Source organism: Megascapheus bottae, chromosome 1 (genome assembly GCF_031878675.1).
Source record: "Megascapheus bottae isolate mThoBot1 chromosome 1, mThoBot2.hap1, whole genome shotgun sequence".
NCBI classification, from domain to species: Eukaryota; Metazoa; Chordata; class Mammalia; order Rodentia; family Geomyidae; genus Megascapheus; species Megascapheus bottae.
Window position 1 is genome coordinate 32,291,065 of NC_143509.1, and position 6,683 is coordinate 32,297,747.

The window sequence follows — 6,683 nt, forward strand, 5'->3', positions numbered from 1 at the left end:
GGCTGTGAAAGACACTTTTTGAACTATTCTAGGGGCAGAATCTAAGAGGAGACCAGAAGCCACTGGACAGAAAGGGATCCAGAGGCAAACAGTTCCCAAGAGCTTTGAGAGCCTGGATGGGGTACCCTACAGGTGACCCCATGAAGAATGGAAGCAACGGTGGGGGGGGTTCCGGGGGGGGGGGGGATAGGCCATTCAGGTCAGAGCAAACTCTCTTGTTTTTCTTTTTCTTTTTGCATGTGCTTTTTAAGAAAAATACGTGGAAAGAGCACACGAGAAGTAACAGAGAGACAAGCTAGAGACCAGAGGTGCTGGAGTCCCAGCCCCATCACGCCTTCCAACTGGCTGTTGCCTTTCTCCCTCGCGCCTAAGGTTAGGGCCATGTGCGCATGCACGCAGGTGCATCTGTCATCCAACTTAAGCCAGAGCAGAGCAGCTCTCGCCGGTCGTGCTCGGTCGTTTCCTGGGTAAATTGAATAATGTGTTTCAGGAAGGGGAGAAAACAACGACAAACGATGAACGACTGATAGAAAAATCAGTGCAGCACAACCACGATGCCAGAAGGCACAGGTGAGCCTGAGGGGCCAGAGAAAATAAGTGGGAAAGATGAGAAAATGAGTTGAGATGAAAGGAGCCACAGCAGTTTCTTAGAAGTCTGAAAACCAAGACACTGGTCTTCAAGCTAAACGCTGGTCAGTCCCTCCTCCAGTCACAGCTTAGTGATTCAGAAGGCTGAGATATGGTGGTTTTCAGGCCAGCAAGGGCAGAAGAGTTTACTAGACTCCCTGTCCAAAGTAACCAGCAAAAATCATGGCTGGAGGCAAAGTTCAAATGGTTTCATGACCAATCTAGCAACCACAAGGTCCTGGGTTCAAACCCAATACTGCCACCAAAAACAAAAATTATGAAAAAGAAACTTTTAATGTTGAAGACAAAGGTAGATCTTTGTATTGTTTGCTAGGCTGAGGAATGGTAAAATTTGGTTTCTAATTCACAAAAAGTAAAACTGGAAGCTACCAGAGTGGTGAGGAGTGAGAAACAGGAAGAGGTGGAGAGGGGAAGGTAGAGCTGAAGGTCATGGTGGATCGTCTGAAGGTCACAGTGGGGCAATCTGGAACAGCCCTTAAAGTCCTCCTGCACCTGGCATAGTGGAGAAATCTGCAAAGCCCTTCATTCCCATTATTTCATGGTTTATATCAGCACAAAGCAAGTTATAAGTGTTTCTTCTGCTGTTAACAGCATAAATGACAGAGGGTTACTTTGTATAAAGACCAGAAATTCATTTCCTCACAGTTCTGGAACCTGGGAAGTCCACACTGATGGCACTGGGGATCCAGCATTCTTGCTGGATCCTCACCAACCCACCAAGAGAGCCAAGAAGAAAACTGGCAAGCCCATCCCTGCACATCTCCTTGTTTATGAGGGAGAGGCCTTTGTGATCTGGGTACGTATCTTAAAGATTCCCCAACTTACTAAAAAAAAAAAAAGTCCCATACGTCATGATGTTTCCACACCTGTTTTTCAGAGGAGGGACATAATGGAAATCACACCTCTCAAAAGCCCAGGCTGAGATAAGATGCAGGAAGATGGCTTCAAGAAAATGGCCCCATACCATCCCTTCTTCTGGCCTCGAGGCTGAATACTACCAACAATGATTAGGACACACTCTTCACCAAGGGAGAGGAGACACCGAGATGGTAAAACAAGCCTACTCTCTTGGAGTGAGGAGATTTGAAGTTCCACTTGCACCTCCTTCCAGAAGGATAAGCATGTCCTCTTCTCTTGGTCTCCACTTGTCATGGTGCCTTCTTGCATGTAAGGGTGGTTACCTGCTGCTTGGGGCTATTTCCACCAATGCTTGTAGCCATGAGCTCTCCCTCCTGGCCTCCTGCTGACACGACTTCCCTCCAGCTTCCTGGAAATAATCTTCTCCCTCTGGATGCTACTCTGGGATCCTGTTGGAAGATAGGACTCTGGATAACATCCTATCATCTTCACCAGCCAACATTATCCATTCTTGTCCCCCCTTGTCCACTTCTAACTCACCACTCACAGAACCCTGCATTATTCATCTACTAGGAAGAATATTATGCAGAGAAAGGAAAAGATGGGAAGGGAAATAATTATATAAATTCAGGCCCAGAGAGACATATTATCTCTCATATTACAAGTATTCCCAGCACTGTTAGTTCACACCTGTAATCCTAGCAACTCAGGAAGCTGAAATCTGAAAAATGTGGTTCAAAAGCCAACCTGGAGCCAGGCATGGTGGATCACACCTGTAATTCTAGCTACTCAGGAGGCTGAGCTCGAGGATCGCAGTTCAAAGCCAACCCGGGCACTGAAGACCATGAAACTCATCTCCAATTAATTACCAGAAAAAGGGAACTAAGGCTGTGGCTCAAGTAGGGTGGTAGTCTTGAGCTAAAGAGCTCAGGGACAATGCCCAGGATCAGGGGTCGGGGGGGGGGGTAGCCAGTAGCGCTGAGCTCAAAAGCCCAGAGGTCAAGCCCCATGACCGACCCCCCCCTCAAAAAAAATCCAACCTGGGAAAGAATGTCCATGGGACTCCTCTCCAAATTAAAAAGTGGAGCCGTGGATCAAGTAGGTAGAGGACTAACCTTAAGCAAGAAATCTCAGGAACAGTTTACACACTCTGAGTTCAAGCCCCAGGACTGGCCAAAATGTAATCGATCATAAGGTAAGAAATAAAAACTGGGCTTCGTTGGCTTATGCCTGTAATCCAAGCTTCTTGAGTGGCTGAAATCTGAGGATTATGGGTCAAAGCCAGCCTGGGCAGAAAAATCCATTAAAATTCATCTCCAATGAACCCCCAGAAAACTGGACAGCTCCCAGACCCAGAGTTCAAACCCTATGACTAAAGAAAAAAAAGAAGAAGAAAGAAAGTGGCTCTATGTCTGGTGTCTAGCACTTACAATGCATATACCATCTTCAAAGGTGCTGACTCAAGAATCGTCCCAGAATGGTGATAGCCTGAAATACCAGTTTTAGACAACTGCTCAGTGCTCATCTTCTGTCCCATTCTATAATCAAAGAATAACTGATGTCAGAATATTTTCATCCTGATATTTTAACATTTGAAATGCATATATGTAAGTTTTAATTAAGTATGAGGTGTGGAGAAAAGCTAAGGATAGAGATGACATTGTATAAAAAAGGAAATATACTCAGAACCTGATTTATGAAGTGGTAGCCCCTCTGTACAAAACCTCAATAATAATTATATTTCAAAAAAAGTGGGGCCAGGAACATGGCCTAGTGGTAGAATGTTTTGATTACTCAGTACCACATACATAGAAAAAGTTAGAAGCCAAAAGTGTTGCTGTGACTCAAGTTGTAGAGTTTTAGCCTTGAGAAAGCCCAAGGACAGTGTCCAGGCCCTGAGTTCAAGCCCCATGATGGCCAAAAAGAAAAAAGAAAAGTATCAGGCACTAGTGGCTCACATCTGAAGTTCTAGCTACTCTGGAGGCTAAGATCTGAAGATCCAAGTTCAAATCCAACCTGGACATGAAAGTCCATGAAATTCTTATTGCCAGGAAAAGTATCAGGAAACCAGAAGATGTGCTGTGGCTCAAAGTGGTAGAGGTGTATAGCCTTAAGAAAACAGCTGAGGGACAGCGCCCAGGCCCTGGATTCAAGACTTACTGTCATATATATATGTATGTATATATATATATGTGTGTGTGTGTGTGTGTGTGTGTGTGCACGCGCGCGTGCGCGCATGCATGTGCGTAGCAGATGAAGTCTCAGCTGCTGAAGTGAGATTCTGAATACACTTCAATAAACTCATTTCCATCTCAAGAAGCAATTTATGCAAATAACATTTCAGATTCTTTGTCTACAGAGAACATTCTAATTGGCCTCAGGGTTTATATAAGTTGCCATTTTGAAGTCAGCCCATTCAACTGTCTTTCCTTCCTGTAGTATCCCCCTCATGTTCTAACTCAATCCCACTTTTCCACCCAAGGACGAATGAATATCCTTAGGCAATGCCAAAGTGGATTTAGCATTACCTTTTCCATCTTGTGACACATTTTTTCCCTCCCAAAAATCTCCTCCCAGAAACTTCCTCTTCTCTTAATTTACAAAGCCCAAATGAGACTTACCAAGATAAGACTTGGGCAGATATCCTGGATTTCCACACAGAAAGTACTATATATAGGAAGAGGTGTTCGTGTAGGCAGGTGGTCCAGTTTGGTATTACTACCCCACAAAAACATAGAAATAAGACTAGCTTTATGATAGCCCCTCCTTTACATGCCTTCTGACCTGTAAATAATGGAGTGAGATAATTTGATTATCATCAATGGTAGCTTCTCAAAGGCTCTTGGGTGAATCCTAGATAGCTCTTTTTATAGTCTGCTTCTCTTTTCTGTTCTAGTTCTTGACTTAGAATCCATGTGGTTTCCAAATGACATGTGAGCTACCCAAATCACTGCAGCAAAGACTGTGTTTTCTGTAAACGAACTGTAAACTAAAAATTTTTAATGCTTTTCAGGAAAGTCAAAACAAAACCTAATGAGTCAGATGCTGGTGGTTCATGACTATAATCATAGCTACTCAGGAGACTGAGATCTGAAAATCGAGGTTCAAAGCCAGCCTGGATAGAAAGGTAACCAGCAAAATAGCCAGATGTAGAGGTGTGGCTCAAACAGTAGAGCTCCAGCCTTTAGGAAGAATTTCAGGGACAGAGCCCAGGCCCTGAGTTCAAGCCCCAAGACTGACATGAGCACACATACACAAACCCTATGTGTTTTTGCAGCGAAACTTTTTGTCAAAGAAGTAGAATGATGCTAAATATTGAAATGAAAGAGGTATTTGGAAATGTTGGGAATTGTCAGGATCATGATTTTCTGTTTAAAACTACCATAAATTTAGTAAATGAACTTACAGAAAACTTGTCAGGTCTGCTGTGTTGTTCTAGGCACTAAGAAGAAAACCTAGGTGAATGTAGATAACATTGAGTCTCCTGGTTTTCATAACCTGTTGAGAGATGTAATTGTAAAGAACACATAATTTAAAAATAGCAAGCACCCTTGCCTGTAATCCTAGGTACTCAGGAAGCTGAAATGTGAAGATCACAATTCAAAGCCAGCCTGTGCAGGGAAGTCTCTGAGACTCTTATCTCCAGTTAATAACCGAAAACCAGAAGTGGCACTTTGGCTGGAAGTGGTTGTATGCTAGCCTGGAACAAAATTGCCTAGGAACAGTGCCCAGGGACCAAATTCAAGCCCTATGACTAGCAAACACAAAAAGGAAAAACCAGGCAACATGTGATGGAAATAAAGCAGGAGATTTAGTGTAACTGGAGGCTGGCTTTCCTATAACATGAGAGGACAATTCTGAGGATTGCTATTCAAAGCCAAGCCCAGAAGGAAAGTCTGTGAGATTCTTATCTCCAATTAAGTAGCAAAAGGCCAGATCAGAATTGTACCTGTAGCACAGGGGTAGAGTGCTAGTCTTGAACAGAAATGCTAAGACCAACACCCAACCTGTGAGTTTAAGCCCCCAGTACTGGTGCCCCCGAAAAAGGAATAACGAGAAGGAAGGAAGAAGAGGAGGAGGAAGAAGAAAAAGAGAAGGAGAAAGAGGAAGAAAATGACAGGCCTGTAGAAAGATAAGATTTCAAAATATTGAAGAATCAACATTAGAGTATGCTAATTGTACCCAAAAAGGGAGCTAAGAACACCAACATCTCAAAAAATGACAACTGGATTATAAAAAAAAAGTCTCACAAAGCTGAGAAAGATACAAAGGGAGGGAGGGAGAGAGGGAGGGAGGGAGGGAGGGAGGGAGAGAGAGAGAGAGAGAGAGAGAGAGAGAGAGAGAGAGAGAGAGAGAGAGAGAGAGAGAGAGAGAGAGAGAGAGAGAGAGAAAGAGAAAGTTTCCCCCAAAGGAAGGTAAGAGATGCTGGAGAGGGTTTGGAAACAAAGCTGGAGAAATTCAAGGTACAATCAGTCACTCATTGGATTCCCCCTGCACCTCCCAGGCAAGCTCTACCAACCCCAGAATCAACCAGAATTACCCTTGGCACCTATCGCTGACTCCTTGGGTCAGGAGAGGAGGCTTGAACTGGTGGTGATAATTGCTTACATTTTTCCTAGCAAGGTCTTGATGAGCAGGAACTGATGAGGGTCTAGGCGATTTCAGAGGACTTGGGAGGGAAGAGGACCCGAGCAAAGCCATCAAAAAGCCAGGCCCAAGCAATTGATTCACCTGGGTAGATGGAGACAGGAGGGAGGTTGGAGAAGAGAATTTGGAGAGACATTATGTGTGGCAGGGGGTTAGAGATGGAGACCATGAGGTTGCTGCTGCTGCTGCAGTAGGCTAGTGGGAGATGCCGTGGGCCCTGACCGTTTGGCCAGCAACTGTCTGCCAAACGACCGTTTGCATCCACGTGGGACCCCCAAGGCGCGCGCGCCCAGAGTAAGAGGCACATGCGCAGAGGGTTGGCGGAGGGGGCGGGGAGGCGGGAAGTGGGTGTGCTTCAACTCTTAATCTTTTAATCCCTGCACTCTTAGAGGAGTAATGGACATCCCAATGGGATGCATGAGGAGTGTCTGCAAGCCCATCCCTGGAAAGGCTGCAGAACAGAGGGGAGCCTCAGAGCATGCATGGTCTCAGGCAGAAAGCAAAGTTCTGGGTACTGAGATTGGCACGTT

At 44.8% G+C, this 6,683-nt stretch overlaps 1 protein-coding gene across 7 annotated transcripts in view; it reads right to left on the reverse strand.

Moving 5' to 3' along the window:
* Nucleotides 1–6,215, reverse strand: part of LOC150068921 (olfactory receptor 7D4-like) — a 72,230-nt gene extending 66,015 nt beyond the window's left edge. For 4 of the 7 annotated variants that reach the window (XR_016537122.1, XR_016537121.1, XR_016537120.1 and 1 more), the window contains exons 1-5: nucleotides 6,115–6,215; nucleotides 4,913–5,004; nucleotides 4,128–4,290; nucleotides 2,937–3,044; nucleotides 1,830–1,955 (exon numbers count right to left, since the gene is read on the reverse strand). The gene's annotated coding sequence lies outside the window, so the exon portion shown is untranslated. The remainder of the gene's footprint in view (nucleotides 1–1,829; nucleotides 1,956–2,936; nucleotides 3,045–4,127; nucleotides 4,291–4,912; nucleotides 5,005–6,114) is intronic. The other 3 variants (XM_090342184.1, XM_090342165.1, XM_090342174.1) reach the window with 3 other exon arrangements.
* Between the last annotated feature and the right edge of the window lie 468 nt (nucleotides 6,216–6,683).